The 25352-nt window shown below is 32.6% G+C and overlaps 1 protein-coding gene and 2 long non-coding RNA genes across 15 annotated transcripts in view; all 3 read left to right on the forward strand.

Annotated features, from left to right (window-relative positions):
• The window catches only part of LOC118450313 (uncharacterized), a 51248-nt gene extending 35352 nt beyond the window's left edge, over positions 1–15896 (forward strand). The window contains exon 4 of the long non-coding RNA XR_014983865.1: positions 15823–15896. This is a non-coding gene — a long non-coding RNA (uncharacterized LOC118450313). The remainder of the gene's footprint in view (positions 1–15822) is intronic.
• Positions 1–25352, forward strand: part of LOC118450308 (uncharacterized) — a 147627-nt gene that overhangs the window by 103593 nt on the left and 18682 nt on the right. The window lies entirely within an intron of this gene.
• Positions 16056–24129, forward strand: LOC146873197 (uncharacterized). The gene is made up of 2 exons (XR_014983864.1): positions 16056–16260; positions 23801–24129. It is a non-coding gene; the product is annotated as an uncharacterized LOC146873197 (long non-coding RNA).

Consider the following 25352-nt stretch of genomic DNA (forward strand, 5'->3'; position numbering starts at 1 on the left):
ATTCTTTGAATTCGCACAGTGTAAACGCGGCTGCGCGGTCTGTCACTATTTGCTGCGAGTTTCCAAAAACGGTAGCTTGTTTTTTTAACCGTTCGAACACTTCGCTTGCCAATGTCGTTTTCGTTAGGTACTGCCAGGTAAATTTGGAGAAGCCGTCGACTACTACGAAAACGTTACTATATCTCTTTCACATGATTGTTCCGAGGTGATTTACATGGAACGTGTCTAGAGGTATTTCGCCCTTGTTAATGGATCTAAGGTACTCTTCCAATCTACCTTCCCTCTTCGCCGTTAAAATGCACTCTACATAATTTCGGACTACTTCTACTTTCGATCGCGCCCCTGGAATCCTGTATTGGGAACTGAGCACTTTGATCATGTCATCTGGTGGCCAAAAAAGAAACCAGTTTTAATAAATTATAAGATTCATTAAAATAATATAAAAAGGCAAGTAAAATTTTTTTTATATACTATAGAAGTTATGAAATTATCTCTGCGTAAACAAAATAAAAACAGAGTTCATTGTGCCGTGAAAGATTGTGGTAGTAAATCAGATGAAAATTTTAATTAGATTTCATGCTCTTCTTAAGCTTAGTAGCAGTTTTGTTTATGTCGAAAATATATTCGGAAAATTAGAAAAAATCGATAGGATAAAAGTCTGGCAACGCGTTCTAAAAATAAAAAATATAAATCCGTATATGAGAGTGTGTTCGTTGCATTTTGAAAGAAGTGATTTTGTATTACCAGGCAAGGACAATGTTTAACCTAAAAGATACGTACTGATACAATTCAATAAATTGTAAATTTAATTAATTTTCAATATTTTGTATAGATATTGTATCAAAAAAGATGACTTTGAAGAAGATATATAATTTGCCGAGTTTTGGAGCATCGCAAAAAGCTAAAACGAGTAAAAAAGCACGACGTCGACATCAAATGAAACGGAACTTAAAAAAGAAGGTTACAGAAAACCGAGAAAGTCTTTGTAGGGATTCTAGTGTTGCTAATTTAGATAATATTGTACCAGATAAAAGTGATAAAGAGTGTTCTAAAAATGACAATATTGTTGAAATACCTGTCGAAAAAACATACAGTGACGTTGAAGTGCAGGTGGAAACTCTATTTATAAAACTATCATTCATAAATTTTACTAAAACAGACCAAGGTTTGATGATGCTAGATGCAGGGGATTTACGTTTGATTACATTTGTAGATATTAATTGCTCCAATACTTCCCCTTGATTAACACATTGCGTACGGCGCTCTGCGTATACCATATAAAGATGGTGACAATATCCAAAATACGGTGTAATAATCGTAAAGCTTCATTACCATGGTATGTAACATAACAAAAACATCATCTCTGGTTGCTTAAGTCATTGATTCAGTCGAAAAATCATGAAAACGAGATATCTCGTAACTCATATGCAATGTGTTAACATTATCAAGATCATGTTGATCAGAAAAATTATTGACAGCTACTGAATCTTCTGCTGGACTTTCTATTAGATTGACTTTACGTTTAGAACTCGAAAAGCAACCATGTTGGTGGATTGAAACACCATTATATTGTTTGAGGACATTTTTTCGACTGACATTTTTTATTAGTATAAGAAAAAACACTAAATTCTTCCCTTTTTCTGAAAAAATTTATTTTTTATTATTTTATGTCAGAAAAAACTTAATAAGACCGTAATAAGTTTCAATGACTTACTCAATGACATTTAAAGTTAGAAATTTGAATATCTGTAGCAATGTAATAAAGTGGCCATCATGTGCTTATACTATCCACCCAAACCTACTTTACATGAGCATTTAACGGATAAAATTTTTCCATTTTTGGAAATTGATCCGTTAATTTCATGTGTTCGTTCTTTTAAATGAGAACTTTGTAAACACAATGCTGTAAAACTCACAACATCACTATTTATACTCTTTTCATTTTTTCCACATTTTATTAGATGACCAGCTTAGAGAATTTTTTCAGCACTAATACAATTTTTTTGTTCTGGATTCGAACCAGCCCAGTTAAATATTTCTCTTAAAGATAACATAAATTAATTAAAATAAATATTACTGAATGTAAATGGATAATTCTTTCGTTGTAATAGTCAGCCACATTTTTTAAGCTCCACCATCAGGTCAATTTTCAATTCCTTTTTCAAGAGCATCTCGGTCTTGGTCGCCAAAGTGTCCGATCTCATGACATTTTCTGATGATCGATGTCTGTATCTCTTTGGGTACCATCATACATAATCTCCTTCAACTTTTTTAAATAGTACTTCTCCATGAATCTCATACTCGTTATCTTTTCCCGCTACGGTCAACTCGTAAATACTTCTAATGTTCACATCGTCTTTCTGCGTTTGCCGCAGCCATAACGTCAATTTAACGGTTTAACATGAAATACATCGAAACTGGGATTCTATTCACAGTGTCCATGTGCACCATACTCTTATCATGATGATGCTCTGGTCTAATGAAATTCTTCAAAGCCTAATGCCCAACATGCTATCCGTACGCACAAATCTTTTTTCCTCATTATGAACGTGAACGCACGACAATCAGTGACGATCTTAAAAGAAATATCTATTAGGTAGATCTTGAGCTTCCACAACGCTCTTACGATCGCGAGCATTTGAATTTCTATGATGAATTTCTAATTCGTAATTCTATTGCGTATTTGCTCTTTGCAGGTATCGTTCGTTCGCTCGCGGATGATCCACGGAGTGGATCTTTTCCGCTTTTTTGCATGAATAGGGTCCTGAATTAATTGGCATCGGTATGGAATTGGGTCTCCGCTCCGGCGCGATACAATCTTAAACACGGGAAATCGCACAATTTTTTTCAACGCGTAGAACGCGATCCTCTCTCTTTCTGCGAAATTAAATTTTGCATCCTTCTTAAATAGGTTCGTCAGCGGTTGCGCAATCTCTGAGTATTTTGGAATAAATTTGCGGAAGTAACCCGCCAAGCCGAAAAAATTCTGTAACTTGTCGGATTATGGCCTGTTCTGAGAATTCGTACACGGCTTTGATCTTTCACTTAGATGGGAAAATGCGACCATCCTCTATAAGGTGGCTTAAGAACTCGTGGTCTTTAAAAACGATGAACAATTTAATTCCTACATCCCGGCTCGTTCGGAACATCTATACTGAGCTCTTTATTGACATCTATACTCTTTTTCTAATGCTAGGATCAGGGATATGTGATAAATCTATTTCACCTGATTATATATTAATTCTAAATACTTCTGGAGATTATTTTTCCGCGATATTCTCTTTCGGCTTAATGTTAACGCTATCGTCCTTAATTTCATACCGCACGTTACATAAAAAATCGAGGCCTAATAATAGGTCGTAACTTATCCGACACGTGGATCGTCATCGGAAAAGCCACGCCATCTATTTCTGCCGAGGGACGAAATTCTCCCAACGTCGTACTCGTGCCTCCGCCGAACCTTTTGACTGTGATCTTTCTCACCTTCAAGGATGGCGAACCCATCCTGACGTACTGGCTCTGACTCATAATAGTGATGTCGCTGGCCGATTCACTACGGCTGATATGGGATGGCCACACTTACACACAACTGATTAACTCTAGTACCTTTCATCGTTTGTGTAACTATTAATAAGCTTATCTTATACATATACACGTACACAATTAACTTGCCCTGGAACCTTCAAGTCAACATATATATAAGATATATGTATACAGAATGTTTCCGTGATGATGTTTCAGACTTTCAGGGATAATGGAAAAGGACACAAGTACCAATATTAGATAAGAAACCCCAGTCTGGAAATATCTTAGTCAAAAATTATCAGCCAAAATCGTAGAAAATCCTAATACATAAATTTTAATTGTTAATTATCTATATAACACTTCATTTACCACCTACTACATTGTATCATACCAGAATAAGATGAATATGTTTACAGCAAATATATAAAATGGTATCCTGCAGCGTCGATGCAAGCATGACAGTTTTGTCACAAAAGACTTTGTCACAACCGCTGTAACATCTCTGGAGACGTTCTGATGAAATCACAGGTAGCAAGAATTCTTCCCAGATTAGGCAAAATTTAATCAGAAACAGTCAGTGTACAGTGTCCGTACTCCACTTTTCTAAGATTTTTGTCGATAACTTTGACTGAGACTTTTCCGAACTGAAGCTCCTTATCTGATATTGGTGCTTGTGTTTTTTTCTGAAAGTCCGAAATATCTTCCCGACAACACTTTGTAGATAACAAAATTATGAATTTTATTATTTCGTACAATATATGTGGTCATTACAAAAGGATATACATATATATAAGATTTCTGTCGATGGATGAACAGATGTCTCATGACTGATTGAAGTCATGAGAAAAAAAAATCGGCATCTTAACAATTGAATAATTCCATACTTTACTGCATACAAATATATTATTATATAATGCTATACAAACACATTATTTACAAATCAAGCAGTCCTGTATCTTGAAAAGGTGATTTTGTTCGATGTAATTGACTTCAAAATATTCTATAGTCTGACGATTGTTTTTCAAATTGTGATATGGAAAACTAACTACTTTAATATTTAAAATGTCGATTACCTTGTAAACGGTACAACATAGCAATTTTTTGTTACCTATGAATTTAATTACAAATGATTTAAAAAAGCTATGTTGATCTTCTTAACTCGAAAAGGTCATGTGTAAAAGAATATTTGTATATGCACTTTGTAGCTGATTACAAATAGCATATAGAATCGTGAAAATTTCTCTTATTAAACTGTAATTTCAATTACTTGCAAGATATTTCTTGGACATTTATGAATAGGTAATCCATATATTAAAGATCTATAAATATATCAGATATATCTTATATATCCTATCGAAGAGAAAACTGTATCTTCTATCTAATTATCTATAATACCTATTATCTAATATCTGTAAATCTATATAAGTTATATTATATATCTAACTTATAGGTATATATGGATATATTATATACATTATATTACATATATGTGTATGAAATATAATCTTATTTTATATATAGATTTTTAGATATTAGATAGTTTGTATTTGTTTGTATTGTTTGCACAAGAAAGAATTTCTATACATATTTTGTAAGAATTATATAAATAAAATGAAAGATATTTTAGTGAGATTTCTAACACAAGAGAGAGGGGGAGGGAGGGAGAGAGAGAGGGAGAAAGAGAGAGAGGGAGAGAGAGAGAGAGAGAGAGAGAGAGAGAGAGAGAGAGAGAGAGATAGGAAGGAAGGAAGGAAGAAAGGAAGGAAGGATAATTATTGATCGTCATTAATCGGACTCGGCGAAAAACTATAACGAGTTCCTTTTTTTTCCTTTTCTTCTAGTGTTTGAGTCGAGCTTGTATCTCGAGGGAAAAGGAACTCAGCTGAGTACTTTTCCGTTACTTTTTCTTTCTTTTTCGTTGTCATCATCGTCGTCACATGCAACGGCGCGAAGAGGGGAAAGTAATTTGAAAGGCAAATTGAATTTCGGCGTAAGGGAAGTGTCGTTTAAAGAGCATTACTGCGAGCCGCTGTCAGGGAGTTTCTGCACGAAGAAACGACGAGCTGTCCAAAAAGAGGGAAAGAAAGATAGAATAGCAAGAAAAAATTGAATCAGGAAAAGCATAGATAGTGGAAAAAGGGGTAGAAAAAGAGAAAGGTAAAATAAAGTAACGGAATATGATCTACGCTACAGATCCTGTGATAGTATTTTTTTGTTTATATCTTACATTACAAATCATTGTTTATACGTCTGTTGAAAAAATAAATAAAAAAAATATTCGTTGAAAAGTAAATATGTATAGAACGAAAAGAGTTTGCTATTTATTCTTTGATAATTTTTGACGATCTTTTTTTTTGCATCCTTTCTCTTTCTCTTTCTTTTTATGTCTGTATGCATATATTGTATATAAAATATAGACAAATGGTAAATAAAGTATAAGTAATATATGTATATATATAGGTATATTTTTAAAACACATTATTATATTATACTCGTTGATTATAAATTAAAAGAGTAATTAAATATCTTGTTAGTTAGGAATACAAGAAAAAAATATGTTAAGAAAAGTTTAATGATTTCATGTATCAAATATATTAAGAATATAATATAAAACACTTGACTTCCGGTTTAATTAGAAATTAATGAATTTTAGTGTTTCTTATGGAACATATAATATTTTCATAATTAATTAGATATTTTAAACAATTATTTTTAAAAAAACTATTAAATAAATAAAGATACTAATGTTAATAATTAATGAGATATTATTTACTCGATGCTATGTTAACAAAAACTACAATACTAATTTCATAAATAAGGTTTTGAAAAATTATAAGCGAAGATTATAAATGCCGTTAATTAAATAACATCTGAAATGTTAGAAAAAGTATGAAGAAGTATGGTTATAAGATGTCGATTGTACATATAAGAAAATAGTGAATACTTTGGGGATTTATTGAATTAAGTAAGCTATTATCTTTTTTGTTATTATAAATTAATTTTCATATTTTTGTTTTCAATTAACAGTCTTTGTAAGATAATAACTAAACTTATTGTAAGCTGGTTTTGTACAATTTTCATTATTTCATGTTCTCTTAAAATTTTTTACGTATGGAAGTATGTATTATTGGTTATGTACTATTATGTCATATGGTCATATAACTATACACGTTAATATCTCATTAATTATTAACTTCAAGCCTACACTTGTTTAATAATTTTTTGAAGATAATTGATTAAAATATCTAAGTAATTAGAAAAATACATGGAGTTCTTTTATATAAAAAGCATTAAAATCGGAAAAATTAAAAATCGTTAAACTTTCAATTTAATCGGAAATCAGGTACTTTATATTTTGACCTCTTAAAATATTTGACATATGAAATCATGAAACTTTTTTTAATACGTTCTTTTTCTATTGCACTTAACAAACGAGGTATTCAAGTAGCTTTTATTTTAAATATAATCAATCTGTATATTACTTAGTATTATACTCATTATATATTCGTCATAAATAGCTAACGGATTAAATATTATTACACTTTTAAAAAGGAAACGTCAACAAAACTTTATTACAAATAAGAATAGCTCAATATACAACCCGGTTTTACAATAATCTTCGCAGTCGGGAGCGTTCGTGCTCCACTTCTTCTCTCATCGAGCTCTTATCAAAGACAACTGTTTGTCGAAATCTGTCAACATCTCGGTTCCTGGAAACGGTCTATTTATTCCGAACACACTCAGGACGTCTTTAGAATTGTAACACTGCCCTCATTCTTCGAATTATTGTCCCGATAACTAAGGTCTTCGCCAAGCGGATCCCTTCCAACTTTTCCTTGTTCCAAGAACTCGATTCTAGAACTCTTTGGTGAAAACATTTGATCCTAGCTGAATCCTTCATGCCGCCCTGTTCCTCGGTCCCAACCCGATGTCCTCCAGAAACTAAAGCGGTATCCGTTTCTTGGGCTCTACTTGGCAATAGTTCTCTTTCAGGTTCCTTCCGATCTTTTCCGTTCTCGCTTAGGAATACCTCCTTGGGGAGGCGGTGGGCTATCATGGGGCTTACCTATTGAACAACTCCGTCCTAATATCGATCTGGAGCATTAACTCTCTTTGCCCGGAGGGAAAACCATGGTTTAAGAAACTCCGGGAGTCGGACGATAACCGGTAGTGTTCTCTCTTCCTTTCTCTCTTTACTCACTTCAACTCTAATCTGCATAGCATTTTGGTCTTCGTGGTCGACCTTTCCTTTTTAAAGGAAACTTCCCGTTTAATCAAATTACTAAGTCTTGTATTTCTTTTCACCAGAGTTTCTTTTTCTTTTCCTAGGGCTAAAATGTACGAATGATGATCGATAAGAGAAATAAGGAAAATCTAACTCGATTTCCACAACAGTACGCATAATAGACAAGTGTGGACCAACAATTTTCAATGAAATCTTCCTAATCAACTATATATTACTTATTAACAAATTAATCGAATGACTTGAATCTCTCAACAAATTAGTACAACTTGAATCTGCTGACGAGTTAACTGAGCAACCTAAATCCGCCAACGATGGCAGATAACAAATATCCATATCTTCGGAAAAATTTCCTTTAGTCGGATCCCCAATAATTATCTGGTACTCACCCTGTAAATAGTCGGTGCTAATCTCGGACCGTATATTTCGGTTGTTGTATTACCGTTCTGCTACAAGCTTCCTCCCCTACTTTCAGGGTTCTTTCCGGAGCTTCTGAACAAGAAGAGTCAGCATCTGGAACTCTATCTCCCCTTTTTTCTCCGACCGATGCTTATCACGCCTCTTCTGCGAAGCTATGTATTGATACTTTTTTTTTATTTCTTCTATCTCAGACGAGCCCCTAAAAATGTTACATTCTTGCGAATGAAACATCAACGAAATATTACCACATCTAAGAACAGCTATGTATAATATAAATATAAAATCCTGCTTCACAATGATCTATGCAGTCTGGAATGTTCGCGTGCCATGTATTCTCTTGTCGAACTCCTGTCAAAGACAACAGCTTGTTAGAATCACATCGACGTCTGAAAACGGCCTATTTGTTTTGAACACATTGAGAACGTCTCTAAGCTCACTTGTAACGGTGTGTGTGTGTGTGTGTGTGTGTGTGTGTGTGTGTGTGTGTGTGTGTGTGTGTGTGTGTGTGTGTGTGTGTGTGTGTGTGTGTGTGTGTGTAGAGAGAGAGATGAAATAAAGTTTTCTACATTCTATATCGATCCAGAATACTCTCCATCTCTTTCGTCGTCTTGAATATAAATGACAAATTCGAGAGAATGAGAAAAGGAGGAACCTTGGCAACATTTGCATAGCTTTGTAATACACGATTGTTCTTCTACTTTTTTTATTTTGTTTTTTTTTTATACATATATATTTTTGTTCTTTTTTCTCCTTCTCCTAGTTTGACACTCTTTTTGATCTTTTTTCTACACATTATAAAAGCGTACTTTTCGCGAAATGGATTATGCTAATTATAAAATATCAGTTACACATTTTGTCTTTACGTAGTGATGATTTTGTTTTCTATATGGTATATTATTATAAAGCAAGAAATCAAGATCGAAATTTCATGATAGCACAAGATTATTTACCTTAATTTTTCTTTTTTTTTTTCGTTTCAGTAATATTCATTTTATAAATTAAAATAACATTTTTTTAAATGGATTAATCTTTAATTTGATCGACTTGACAGTTACGATTTAATTCGACATTTTGAAAATCATGTACATAAATCATTTTGGGAATATAAATAAAAATAAATAATTCGTCTTATAATATCTATATCTCTCTTTCTTGTATCAATCCAAAAGATCGGGGTTGTTCTCTTTATGGATACTTGCAATCAAAAGATATTTTAAGCCAACCACTTTCAATCAATATCACTGATTCTCCATTACCAACCGCAATGCTCTGAATCGAGTGACACGATTTGATTTGTTTTCGAGTTGCTTCAAACGGCCTTCCATGATTTTGGCTCTTGGTTTGTCTTTTTCCAATGTATAGGTCGATCATTCTCTCTTTCATAATTTTATAATAACATTTTCAGCTAGAATTAATGGAATGGATTAAAACTCATTACCCCTTAACGTTATAATTAATTACTTATATGAATTATATTATTATCGACATGATGTTGAATCGAATTATTTAACTTACAATGTTTTTACCATATGGATACGATTTCTCTTACATTTGACAAATCAATGTCGAGGAGTTTACAGAAGAGCTTTCGGGTGCACAGCTTCAGCAGTCCGAGTAACTCCACGCTTATATTTCTGCAGAAGCGCAATAATCGAAGATATATTCCTGTTGGAGATAGTTTCCCTTGGTCTTGGTGACATCTTTCAACTTGTTGGAACTCGGATGAACATGTATATCATTCTATATACGTTTTTTCTTAACCTTCATTGGAAAAGTATATTTTCTAATAATTTGATATTTCGAAAAATACCGCTTTTATATCATCAATAAAAAAAATATGAGCTTGTAATTCAATTTTTTTAAGAAGTCAATTTTTTCCAAAAATGAAACTTCATAAGAAATAATTTTATTTCACAATTTCAACTTATTTCTTTTTCATGTAATATCATTAGATATTCAATTATACTACCAGTTATAAAATATTCTATGTATGCATATCTATGCATCAAAACTATGATGATGAGCATTTTGCGAAGTTACAAGCACTCGGTTTAATTGTGCTCGCGTTTCCTCGACAGCCACGGTTTTTCAACTTTAATAATGCACATAGTCGTCCGAGGTACTCGTGCAACTGATTAAACATACTTTACCTTTTGTCAGAATGAATCTTTCCTTTTATCAGAAAGATACTTTGCTCTTATCGGAAAGTTAATGTTTCGATTTTCCACGAAGAATTGATCTTTTAATATCAAAATCAAAAATAGTTTAAACGAATTTTGTCATTTAAATCAAAAATGAAAACGAACTGTTTTTATACATATATAAAACAGAAGCATTTCATACTGACAATGAATTATATTTAAAACATCGATTATATTTTGATTATTTCTAAAATCGAAAATAGTCGAATCTTTTTTTTTTTTTTTTTTTTTTTTTTTTCGATTTTCGATGTTTTTTCGTATAGAAACATGGGACATTATTCGGTATGAGAAAACGTATTCGTTTCGCAAGCGTTTAAATTATTTGTAATACTAATAATAAATGTTAAATTTAGTGTAATACAATATGATCAATCTCATAAATTGGAGCACGAATTGTAATTCTAGAAATCTCTCTCTTTCTCTCTCTCCCTCCCCCCTCACTCTCTCTGTTTCTCTCTCTCCCTCCCCCCTCACTCTCTCTGTTTCTCTCTCTAACATCCCTTCAGCCGAAATCGATGCAAAGGTTCCGTAACGTGTCCAATAGAGAAACCGAAAGAAGGTCAAGGTTCGAATAAAACCTTGAAAGCAACCTTCTTTCTTGTATACACAGATATACACAGACACATACTAATGGTTCCAAATCATTCTTATATCTTCTTGCACATCTGATATTAACAGCCTCCCTCTGTTTTTCTCTTAGAAAGTCCAAGGAGGTACTTTAAATATATTTTTTTTATATTTCTACTTCTATCGTTGATATCTAATTCCATAATGATTCATGGCCTCCGGTAATAACTTTGAAATTTCATAGATTAAAACAGATCACTATACTTTTTGAAAGAGTATTCCGTGTCTTTTCTCTTTCTTTCCTCTTCCTTATACTATGGAAATCCTTCCAGAGAATAATAGTACAAAATATCAGTGTACTCCTATCTACATCTCTCTTGAACAAAATGATCCAACTGATGTGAATAAATATGCATTATCAGACTCTCAACACAAATACCAATCGGTTTTTAATCCCCGTTTAATATCACTAATAGATCAAACAACCGATGGATCCTAAGATCCATTGAGAGTCGGACAACTATTTACACGAATTACATTGAAATTGAAACAATTAGTTCATTATCATTAAAATTCGTTGTCTAATCTTTTGCTAGATCATTGAAGAACATATTCCTGAGAAAAGAGTTATGCTACATAATAATTCATTGGATAAAGTTGAAAATATTTGCTGAAATTTGTCTGTTAATAAGAGGATCCAGTAAATCGTTGATTATATCATCCAAGCATGTGCTTTTACGCAATATGATAAGATGATAAGTTTCATCAAAAGCAATGTATCTTTGATACGTACAGTTGCTAAGTGTTAAAGCAGGTTATATGGTACGATGAAGAGATGTGATGTGTTTAGAAAATAACCGTTTACACAACGAGTAAATTCGTTTAAACTTCTGTATTTGGATAACCTCAAACAGATATTCAATGTGGATAATTAACATTACACGGTTAGTTTTGCAGAGTAATTAATGATTTTGTGCATGTAAAAATGTAAAAAATTTGTTAACGTAAAATATTTGTTGAAAGCTTTAAAATGTGTCTTTCGAATGATATTTTTTCACAATTGTTGTAAATAGTAATAAATTCGAATGTAAGAATCTTTTGAATTAAGTTTATTGACGAAGCTCGCTGAAAATTGCAAGGAGCAACCAAAAGTAAAAAGGAAATCCATTATTGAAAACAAAGACAAAATGTTTTAAAGTCGAAACATTCTTAATTTTTTTGTTTTCTCACGGAATAATTGGAAAATTAAACAGAGGGAGAATAGAAGAGAGAGGGGGGAGAGAGAGAGATTAACATTGATAATAGAAGCGTGAACGTTAACGTAACAATGATGAAAATGTAATTTCCGTCATTGAGTGACGGTATAAGCAAGTGAGTTTTATTCAATAGTTCTTTTCTCGAAGCATGATAAAGAGACCCTTGAAATACTTGCTCATTTTTATATTCCCAAACGAATAGAGAGAGAAAAAAGAAAGGTAAGAGCAATGAAAGGAAGGCGGAACATTACTATTTCCGGTGTATGTTCGTAAGGGATCGCAAGGGAAATCAAGTACCTAACTGTTTGTCCAGCGACGCAACAAAAATTCAGTGCTTCTTAGTAATGTCAAAAAGTTTAGATAATGTGTTTGTTTTTATGAATAAGTCAACAGTACACGCATTTTACATCAGCATGTGAAGTATTCTTGTCGATGGAAAAAAAAGAGGGAGAGTGTGGGGTAAAAGAGAGAGAAATAAAAAAGAGGATGGATGACAGGTAAGAGAATGGAAGTCATAGAAAATAAAGACTTGTCGAAAAATGAATATCTTGTCTTCCCTTAATTACTATCCATTCAATCAAACCATGAAAGCGAATTAGTGATTTTTGTTTATCCGCTTTGTAAACAACCCACTGGTAGATATAAGAAACCTATAAAAGATTTAATCAATTCTCTTATTTATTATTTTGGAACTTAAAAATACTCGGGAAATTCTAGATCAACGCTTCACAAGAAAGGAAACGGAAACAAAGAAGACAAGACGATGAACAAATCGTAGATAATATCTTTACGCTTTCACAAAATCCATCTTCTATCTTAAGAAGAAGACGATCGATCGATAGAAAAATCTTCCTAAGGCTTAGAACTTTTGATCATTCCAAGTAAATCGTTTTTCGTATTCCATCGTTCGAACATACGAGTTCTCTAAATTCCGGAGAAATTCCAAGGTCGTCTCGAAGGCCTTCATGAAGTCAAGTCACACCGTACGAGCTTTGCACCCACACACATCGACATACTGGAAAGGTCCAAAAGGGAGAGAGTTATAATCAATACTGCTGATATATCGAATTCTGATCAGAGGAGTTCTAGCTACCTGTCTCTTTTCTGCAAGTAGAGATATACGTAAAAAAAGGGAAAGAAATAGAATGACGAGATGAATTCGATCTCTTCTATCTTTTATTTCTTTCTTTATCTTTCCAATGTCTGTCTGATTCTCTCTTTCTCTCTCTCTCTCTCTCTCTCTCTCTCTCTCTTTCTCTTATACACACACTCTCTCTTCCTGTCTATACCTCCCTCTTCGACCGACTACCAACGACGCCCCCTCGCAAAATGGGAGGAATCCTCCACCGCTCGAGTTTTCCCCAGTAACGATCGGTTCCCTTGCCCGGGGTACAAATAGCGGATAGCGCGACGCCCCCTCCATCCCAACACCGCACTTGCTCCTGCTCTTTCTCACTCTCTTTCCCCTCTCTTCTATCTTTCTCAGGGTTGGATTTTCCTTGTAGCGCGCCCTTATCTCCAGGTTCCTTTTAGACACAACCGTTAAGAAAATTTTGGATGTTTATTGAGAGAAATGTTTGTTTAATCAATAAAAATTCTCTTTCGTTGAAAATATATTGTACTTGAAATAATATCTCACTTGAGCTCGCGTAAATATTCACTGATCATGACTCTACTTTCTTTAATAAGTTTGTTATCCTTAAGATTCTTACAAGAATTATTCTCGTATTTATGAATTTAGATTAATACTCGATCGGGAATAGGTTTGTAAGAAAAGAAATAACTCGGAAGAGTATCGATAAGTTTTCCATCTTTTTCCATCAGCACTGGAAGAAGAAGGACGCACCTGCTCCTCTCTCTCTTTCTCTCTCTCCTCCCTCTGCCTTTCTCTCTCTCTCTCCCTCCCTCCCTCCCACTCTCTCTCTCTCTCTCTCTCTCTCTCTCTCTCACTCACTCACTCACTCTCTTGTCCTAGTCTTTGATTGCTGGGCTACCGCGCATAGCTTCGCGTGCAGACTTCCTTTCGCTACGAACAGTAGTGATGGCGGTACCGAACACCCACGCGTCTTCGAGACGCAATCGCGCCGGTGCGAGTAGCCTCGGCTGATCCCTCTCTGTTACTCCTCATTCCTCGTTGCGCACGCAGTCAAAACGATCGGTCAAATTCGTTGGTTCCCTTCGCGCATCCTCGTACAGAGTCGGCCGCTTTCGTCTTGATCATCGTCAACGCTTGAACCACCACGAACTTCACTGCAAGAGAGTAAGAGTAAGAGAAAGAGAGAGAGAGAGAAAGAGAGAGAGAGAGAGAGAGAGAGAGAGAAAAAGGGCGTATGTCTGTGAGCGAGAGAAGAAAAGAGAGATGAAGAGAGCACGAGTGGTCGACTGGCAGTACGAGGCATGCTCTCGCGAGGAGCGCAGTTCTCTTTCAATCGAAGACGTTTAATTCGTTTGCTCTTCCCTCCACACGCGCGCAACTGGTGATCGATTCACACTTCCGGCACAGGTCGACCTCCGACGCGTACACATTTCTCAAGGTCGCTCGATGAGGAAGCTGCTTCTATAACAGCATATGCAAGTGTACGTTTCGTCTCGCCGATTCAACTTTTTCATTCTTCGTCTTTTTATTCTTATTCTTCTTTCCATTTAATTTCTTTATCTCTTCTTTCTTCTTTTTCTCTTCTCATTAGTTCATTCATTCAAGAATTTGTTGAATTTTTTGTCATTTTTCGTAGATTATAATTAAAGATATATATATATATATATATATATATATATATATATATATATCTTTCCTTTTATTCATCGATGGTTCTTTTCAAGAAGAATCACTATTTTCTAAGCTAATGTAGAAACATGTCGTCTTATATTCAATATTCATTTCCAGAGAAACGAGATAAAACTTCTTTAGAATTTTTTTATTTTCTTTCCTTTCACCTTTTTGTAATTTTTTCATAAAAGTATAAGAAAATAAGCAAAAGTGTGGTGGTTCGTCGAGAAACGAGAAAATAAATTTTCCGGCCGTATCGAGGTCTCTGTACGTCTCTCCGAATGATTTATTTCTATAGCTGCTGGCAACCTGAGAGAGAAAAGCTTTTTTCTTACGAGCAAAGTATTACTCGTGAATTTTCTCCCTCAAGCGTTCTCGCGGAAAAATGCGCAAGAAATTCATCGAGATAAATTTCCAAACATGACATTCGAAATTTCTTTCTCTTTCCTTTTTTCTTTCTAACTTTTTCCCAAGTTTTGAGTTTCTACTGGAAAAAGCACTTCGTCGCTTTCATGGTTGCTGGAATGTCTTTTCGAGAACGACACACGCGAGCTTTAAGATTCGGATTAAAACGCGACGGTCGTCTATTTCCATTCTACGCTTTCAGCGCAACTGGTGATAGTTTAAAAGTTTTGCTGTAAAGCCGGCCGGCTTTTAAAAGGAGAAAACCTCGACTATTTTCGAGCACATGACCAAATTTCGTTTTGCAAGTTTTCATACTTTTTGTTTCTTTTTTCACTTTTCACCGAAAAATGAAAAAAAAAATTCAATTGATTGAACCTCTTTCATCCTAATTCGTCGATTTTTATATAAAAAGAAATTCCTTTTCTTATTGAAGATCAGAGATCTCTGTGATCGTTAAATCGCTGGCTGAATTCGAGCGATGGGGGAAAGCAGTTAATAAAAGACAAAGATAAGAACATCATTAAAGAAATTTCAAAGACAAGATCGGAATATCTGAGAAGAATTTCCCGAATCAAACTCGAGTGGCTGATATCGTCAAGTGTTTTGCTCAAAACTGTGAGCCAAACTTGATTACCTTGCTTAAAGAGAGAGAAAAAGGAATAGAAAGAGATATGAGCGGAGTCGGTTTCTTAGCAGCCGTGAAGACGTTCACGCCGAGTGGTCGGAGACGAAGACGTTGCGAAAAACAGCAAAAGGTTCTGGAACTTCCCACTGGATACGTAATGCAACCGGATGTCGTACCCACTTGGGACGCAGCACCTCCGATAACTCCACCTGCGGCTTTTCTCCCGCCAGGATACAAGAAGGGTTTTCCAGGTGAGCTTTTTTCTGAGCTTTCGGGAAAATGATGAGTGAAAATGAAAATCATGAAAAAAAAATAAAGAAAAGAGAACGATGATATATTCGTGATGGTTGTTAGAACAATCCTTTTTCATTTTTACATTGTGTTCGTTAATAATATTTTTTATTTTTATTTATTTACCGTCTACCTGCTGACATCTTCGTTAGTTTGAAAGATCAATGAAACCATTTATTTTATTTATTCAACAAAACGTTTTCTCTTTTTTCTACCTTCGACGATAATATTAATATCCGATTCAATAATCGACCTTTCCTTTCTTTGCTTTCTTTTTCTTCACTTTACTATCTTCTTTCATCGTTTCTTGAGTTCTTAGCAATTGTTTAACGAGGTTCTAAGATTTTAGGATCAGAAAAAGAAATTTAGAACAAGCAAATTACATATGTATTTATGTAGACGTCTGTATGTTTTAAGTGTAACAAAGAAGAAAACAGAAAAAAGAAAGAGAGAGAAAGAGAGAGAGAGAGAAAGAGAGAGAAAGAGAGAGAGAGAGAGAGAGAGAGAGAGAGAGAGAGAGAGAGAGAATGTTTCGTTCTCTTTTAAAGCTTTTTTCAACTTCAATCCCTAGACGAAGCAAAATACATGAGTCTTTTTCATCACTCGCATATAATATTGTTAAGTGACTTGATGTTCTTATTTCTATCTTTTTCTCTTTTTCTGTCTGCTTGAAATCGACTATATAAAAAAAATGCGTTGAAAAATCGATCAGGAATAGAGGACGTACGAGAGCGTAGTTTGCGTATTTTAACGTGGTTGTAAAAAGATTAAAAAAAAGAGAGAAAGGAAAGTGGGCGTCAGAATTGTGTCTGCTGAGAGACGAAAAGGTATTCGGGATGTGATTTTCGTTGGTGTTTCCCTACCATAAAGTGCGAAATTCGATTGGAAATTTTCCGAGTACCTGAACAATCCGTTCGAAACGTCTCGTCGCGGAAAAGCTGTTCCGATGCGCACACAGATTGAAATGCTGTTAACTTCTTGCTTGCTGTTATTTCTCTCACTCTTTCTCTCTCTCCCCCCTTCCCTTTCTTTCTCTTATTTTCTATGTTTTGATAGCAAATTCCAAGTTCATCGTTGAAGTGATCCATTTTGTTTCTTTACTACAGACACATGGACCATTATAAAAAAAGAGAATCAATTAAGATTCATTTATAAATGAATTCAATTAATAGTATTCGAAGACTTGTTTAAGTTAAAATTACAAAATTATCGAACTACCTATTGTTGTTGATGAAATTTAATTTCCTAAAGTAAATTGTAGTTTTCATAGAAATTTGAAGATAATTTCTTAGTCTCGATCGTTTGATGATCCGGTCGAGGTCATATTGATTTTCTCTCGATTGCTGTATTTTTTTGTTTCCAATATGCATAGATTATTAATATAATTCACGTTAACTTCAGTCAACTCAAACTGACAAATCATTCGTAACTCACAGCAGTTACGCTACAGCACGTTCTTCGAATGACTTTATCGTTTTTTCTTTTGTTCTCGGTTTTTCCCCGAAATTTTGTTCTTGAATGTCATTTTTTTGCCACGTTCTATCGATGTGAAAGAAAAACGTTAAATGAGATTTTCTTGTGTAAAAGCCACGAGAAAAACCTGATTATTCCGAATTATCTACTTCGCTCGTTATTCTATTCGTTTAGCAATGTAATAATAACTTTTATCGCTTATATTATTTTTTTTCATTAAATTCCTTTTATCCATTCGAACCTCATTGCGATTATGAAAAACATTTTTTTTTAACCTTTTATATGCTGTATAATATCATCTTGGCGGTACCTGTTAGGTCATAAGTGAAAATAATTCATTGCAATAATAATTGCAAATGAACGTAATTTTTTATTTAAATAAATGAAAATATTAACCAATTCAAAAATTTTATATATATATATTGATTAATTAATTAATTTTAGTTCAAATTAGGATTCATATACACTTTTCGTATAGACGATACAACGCGCCCAGTAATGTAAAGCACGTTAACATGCTTATGATTTTTAAAAGATTAATTTTTTCAAACTCTCTACATATTTACTATCTTATTATAATAAATGGCTTATTCTTTTTATTATGCGATTTCAGAAATTGCAAAATATCTTCAAATCTGGAAAATTATAAAAAGGAATAAGAAATAAAATGTTAACAACTGAAGTCTTTTTCAATATACTAATAGTTTGAGTATTCTGAGATCGTGGTAATATCAATAAATTGCTTAACGATACTGCTATCTTTTCTTCTGTTTTTTTTTCTGTTTTTTTTTACCTCTTATTCCGTTCGAACGAAAAACAGGAGTTTCACCGAGGGTGGTAGATAATTAACGAGCTTCGTATCCATACAAAAAAAACTACTATTATCGTAATTCAGACAACAATAGGAATTTTGATAATCTTTTTTTAACAAAAATTTAGAATTTTACTTATATAAGTAATATACCAATATATACATATTTATTTATATATATATATTGCTATTGTATTATATTATACTTATATATATATTTATATTTATATGTGAAGAATTTATCGTCTGATCGCTTAATTAAGCCTTCTTCAATTAAGGTTACTATCATCGTCGATATTATAATACATTAGGTGGTTGCAAGTATACTTGGACATTCTTTCCAATTGAATTGATTTTTTCTTATAGTCTTGATAAAGCGCTCTGAATCATTGAGTAAATATGGAGACATTAGTTTGTTTTATATGAAATGTATCAATAATTAAAAAAAGTGTGTTTTTTAAGTTTTATAAATATCTTTTGAAATCAGGATGAAATGCTGAGTTTCATCCCGATGATGACTATTTTAAGGATCGTTATAAAAATGTTGATAATGAAGATTTAATAGATATTTTAAAAAGTATACTTCATTCTAAGATTGATCAATTTTGACATCATATATTTACAAAATATATATAAGACAACTAGACTTTATAAAATATAAATTTCGTATCAAGACGAACTCTTGATAAAAAATATAAATAAGTCATCTTGTGTATTCTTTATTATTATTGATACTATAAAGAAACATTTTTTTTAATTCTTCACGTACTTCATACACTATATCAATTTCTCCATACTTATCCAACAATTCAGAGTACTCTGTTTAATTTAAATAAAAAAAAGGTGATTCGAACAGAGAGAGGGGGAGGGAGGAAATATATATGAAATACTCAATGATACAACGATATTTCATATTTTAATAAATCTAATTAAACATGACCGAGAGGCGAAACTAATTGTATTGTACTCTTTGATTAACATTTGGGAATTTACGCTGTGCCTGTTTTTTGTCATGTCGAATTTTTAATTAATAACGATGAATATATAATAATAAAACCTAATACATATCTACTGTTTACAATCAACTATTTCATTATTGAATTTGTAACAATTATTGTTCAGAATGTGTGACATATATAAAAATGATCGGGGAAAAATTTTTGAAAATTTGCTGAATTGAATTTCTCGGCGCGTTGTCAATGACTTATGTTTCAAATTCTAATAAAATTTACGTCGTTAACAATTAATATCAAGCATCGAAGTAATTTCCTGATAGGTCCACATCATAATAAAAAACGATTAATCGTTTTGATTTCCATTTCAAATAGAGTAACACTCTCTATTTGATAGATGCAAAGTTCCGTGTTATGACTATTTAACAAGTCCGTTAATTTCTCCTTTTATGAATAGAGTCGTACCTCAAAATTATTTCAATGAATTCTTTTTAGATTTTATACTCTTCGATTTTGCAAATAGACGTCAGTCTATACAATAACGTTGATTAAACGATAAAAAATTTGTCGACGTTTCGATTAAGTACAGAAGAAAATGGATTTTAATAAACTTGACGTTCTCAAAGTAACGTAACCTTTGAGACATTCTCCCTTTGAATTCCTCTATTTCCTCCGAAAGAGACTTTCTAACGCGAGCTCGTATATAACTTCATCTATTTTATACAGCCACATATACATATACGCGAGTACAAGTTACTGGCGCCTGTATTATAAATCAAACGCCGATATATTGGCTTCGTTAATAGAGAGAGAGAGAGAGGGAGGGGGGAGAGAATGAGAATGTTTGTTATACCGAGAAAAGGAAATGAATTCAAAACCTTTTTGGCCTGTCGAGCCTGCCCAATTCGAGACAAACAATTAACACTGACCTACTTTCGGAAATCAAATTTTCCTTTTTCTTAAATCGTTTAACATCGCTTTAGTTTCTTTTGTTTTTTTTTTAATTTTACCTTTCTCTCGTTTTTTGTTTTCTCACCATAGAAAAGTGGAATATTTGTAACCTCCCAAATGTATTTGCATGTGCGTACCTTTTAACGGCATAGGTTTGAAAATAATAGCTATTTTGTGCATAAAGCAAGTTCACTAATTAGAGACAATAATAAACCACTATTGTCGTTGATTCGGTACAAAGTACGCATAATCAAGAATGATACATGAAACGTGTACGTGTGCGTCGCACATAATCGAGTAATCACCGATATCATTTTAAGGATCAGAATCTTTTTATCTCTACCTCTATCTCACTGCTGATTTGATTATGTCGTGTTGTTACATTAATTACCTATGGCGTTGAGTTTGCATTATGAGCGCTTTAATAATGACGTTGATAACTCGCAAAGATTTTGAGATTTTTACACGCAATTGACCCATCGATTGCTTCCGTTTTCTTTATTTTATGAAAAATGAAAGTAAGGATAGAGAGAAAAAGAGGAAGTGATATAAAATGAAATCTCGTTTGCTCTTTTCTATAAGAAAAGTATATTGTTCATAATTCGAGGATGTAAGCCTCTTAAATCAATGCAACTTTCACCAGACTTCCTATTTTTCTATTTCTACGTGCTCATGAATATTATTGATGAAATTATCCTTCAGTTTTTCATTCCACTAAAATCTACGCACGAGAGAAATAAGGTGAGATCTAGGGAAAGATTCTTCAGAGATAATATAAACGTGCTTAAAGATGAGCTTCGGAAATCAAAGGATAAAAAATTACTTACGAAAAAAAGTTAGTTCTGAACTGGCATTTTTTTAAATTGTTCGGATTTGTTTTAAGAAGTTAATTTAAATTTATATATTTATTTTGTAACACTTTATTTGGACCACATATATATGTATACGTGTTTGTGTAAATGTGTATGATATTATACAAACAGAACTACACTATACATATAAATAACACATAAATATTACACTATATATATAAATAAGTATAAAATTGTACTATACTTGTACTAAAACTATAATGTACTATTCATTACATATACATATACACACACAACATAGTATGCACTATACTATATAGAGGGTGTCCCGTTTATATAGAAAAATTGGAATATCTCGTGAGGGACTGAATTTATTAAAGAAATTTTTGTACAGTTTTATTTAATATGAAGGGGCATATCATATGATGCTAATATTTTTTACAGATCAAATGGTGGGGTAATTTCAAAGTTAAATTCATTTTTCTAAATATAACTATATTTTTATTTTTATAGTTCGATGGTATTTGTTAGGATGAATTGAACTATGTGTCATATGAGATCATTTATTATTGTAAAATGTTATAATTTTAATTGTATAAATTTGCGAATTCCTAAGAAGAATAATCCTACATCACTGGTTGCTGGCTATTAGACTGCATAAACAGAAATCCGAACTTCATATCTCACATATCCATATATAATATTAGTCGAGAATCATTAGGGACAGCGATTTGTGTAAAAATGATTTTCTCGATTGGTTTTTTTCCTACTGAAACAACGATTAAGAAATCGACAAACGAAATAACAACAATGAACGATCGAGCGCTTTTGTACGGTAGAATTCAAATTTTATATATACAAAACTATATATATATATATATATATAGAGGTAGGTGTTTCTTCCTTTTTAACCAACGAGCGATATAATTGATCGATCGATTTGTAAACGAGATGTGTTAAGGCGCATTCCGTCCAACGATGGGCCGAACTTTCCACTCACTAAACCACTTTTAATTACGTCCAACGATTTCGTGGCTTGGTATACAAAAGTGAGTGTAAAATAGCGAAGTGGCCTGTTCGCGTGAAGAGCAAATGTTTGTCTTGTTCCTAACACAAATCGATACTCTGACGAAAATGACAACAATTGAACTCAACTAAAATCTTGTTTCTTTTTCTTCGAATTCATCAAAAATGAAAAGAAATCGCCAAAAATATCAAATTATTGAGTCCATATGAAATTAATGTTTCAGTTACAACTAAAATATAAATAACAGTCATTTTGCTAGAATTATATCATTATCTGTTTCTACATAAAAGATTATTTATTAAAATTTTTATTTGAACTCAACTTACAATCCGTTTTCGATTTTTTATTTTAAAAATGAAACAGAAATAAATTCTAATTTTCTTTGATACGATGCTGCAAAATCTTGTTCTTCTTGAAATCACAGAACGCTTTTGATTATAAAAAAAATTTACGGAGCATCAAAAACTAAGGTCATAAAACTAACAATAAAAATACGTAAAAACATACCTTTTATTAAACATTATTTATTATATAACAGTAAAAAAAGAAAACATTAACTATTAAATTATTAAGCTTTATCTTTAGATTATTCATTTTAGTTTTTAAATATTTATTATATATAAAAATAAATCTGTGAATATAATATATTTAATTATAAAATATAAGACTAGATTATAAGATAAAAATATAAAAAAATTGAATTAAATTTAATAGTTTCCTAGTTAATACGTCGTTTTCATAATTTTGTAACAAGTTCGCAGAACACCGTTTAAGAACTATTGCGATATTGTGTTCGATATTCAAAATAAAAAGAAGTTCAAAAGCTAATGAAATCGAGATTTAATCGAGAAGAGAGTACGCTCTTTAAGATACGAGTTAGTACTTAAATTTTGCCAAAGGATCAATAGACGTTCACAGACTAAGTGATATAGCTTGCTACGTAATTCCATGGTGTTTGACTTTTTTCATGAGTAAACCATGTTGCTTGTGGCTTGAAAGTACAGCAAGTTTTCGACAACGGAGCAACAACTATGTCGATTAGGTCGGCGCTACTAATGAAATTGCATCGAAGTCCTTCCGATGTTTCCTAATGTGAACAGATGGTGTAGGCAAATTAACAAACTCGCTTTACCTACACTTACTTTAGCAATCATTTTTTTAGGAAATCTTTAGACAAATTTTATTGTGTATGGAAAAAAGTCTCGTTGTGTAAAATCAACTTCTTGCAATTAACCTTAACTTTTTCTTTCCCTGTAAGTCTTTTTGTTTTATTAACACTTAACGGACAGATCACGTAAATTTACATTTTTTCATTCTGATTTTCTAGGACGGGCTTTATAGATTTACGTCTTTTCTTGAATTTTTATTATGCTGCGTTAGTTTTTCATTTTTATGCATATTCGATTTTTTCTTGTTACTATTAGTTGTAGTATTATCTGTCTGTTGGACCTACTGCGTAGCTTTGCTTTTTAGGTAGTATTTTTCAGTAATTTTGTAATCGTGAAAATGACAAGCACGAAAGAGTCTTCTGTGAAAGATGCGGAAATTTGTGAGGAAATTTATGCAGATAAGAAAGTGATAATGAATTAGAGAACTGTGATAAAGAAAATGCTAATGAATCAGAGAACTATGATGAAAAAAGGGATATTCCTAGTGATGACAGTGAAATTAGAAAAAAATTGTGCGGTGGTTACTGTCTTCAAAAAGTGAATTTGAAATTAGTGACTTGAATACAGGTGAGTGGTTATCTTGAGTGGGTAACAAACTAATGTCCTTAGAACCTTTTCTTGGTACTTCTGGTATACAAAACATACCCAATAATGCGTTGGATTATTTATACGAGACGATTTATTTACAATGATGGCAGAGCAAAGTAATTTGTATTATGAATAAAGCAAACACAAATATTAGTGCTCTTCTAAATCTAGAAAAATGACTGTTATTACAAGTGATGAAATAAAAAAATTTATGAGAATTATACTTTTGATAGGCCATACGGTGAAAAAGAACTTAAAAGATCACTGGTCAATCGATCCTTTGGAAGAAATGTCTATTTTCTCAAAACTTATGAGCAGAGATCGATTTACGCAAATCTTGCAATTTTGGGATTTTAGTGATAACACATTCTTAAATGAAAACTCCCTCAGACTTTATAAAATAGAACCAATACAAAATTACTTTCTTGAAAGTTTAAAAGTATTTGTAAACCAAATCAAGAGATTTCAATAGATGAAGGAATAATCCCGTGGAGAGAAAAACTTCGTTTTAAAACTTATAACCCTGTTAAACCCCACAAATACGGCCTACTTGTTAAAATCCTTTGTGAGAGTAAAACTAGTTATATAATTAATTTTGAAATTTAATCAGATCAAGGAAAAACGCTTGAAAATACCATATTTACTTTGCTGGATCCTAGATATTTGGCATCAAGATAACTTATATATGTATATATTTGTGTCAAGATAACTTGTATAATAGTGTACATATAGCAAAACGCTTTCTTACAAGGAAAGTTAGAGTTTGTGGAACTATTCATGCAAATCGCGGCCTTCCTTTAGAACTGAAAGGAAGATCAAAGAATTTAAAAAGAGGTGAAAATATATATTTGCGAAAGGGTGATATCTTGTTATAAATATGGAAAGATAAAAGATATCCTCAATTCATGATACCAGCATGACAGTTGTTGATAAAAAGACTAGAAATGGAAAAGATATTGTTAAACCAAATTGCATTAACAACTATAATAAATATATAAAATGGGTAGATAGGGTCAATCAATATCTCTCATATTGCAACATAATGAGAAAAAATAAAAAATGGTCGAAGAGAGTGGTCTTGTTTCTATTTACGAGGATAGTCCCAGAAGTATCCGACCTAACAAAGAAAACGCAAAAAATTTTGAGAAAAATATCTTTATTTCTCTACATAATCTTTTTTTAACTCGATACACTTTTTCCAGCGATATTTAATAGCTTCTCTTATAGAGAGAATCATCAAGCTCCTTAAAATAGCCATCAACTGCAGA

The sequence above is a fragment of the Vespa mandarinia genome, chromosome 2, assembly GCF_050613455.1.
Source record: "Vespa mandarinia isolate Hongniang chromosome 2, ASM5061345v1, whole genome shotgun sequence".
NCBI classification, from domain to species: Eukaryota; Metazoa; Arthropoda; class Insecta; order Hymenoptera; family Vespidae; genus Vespa; species Vespa mandarinia.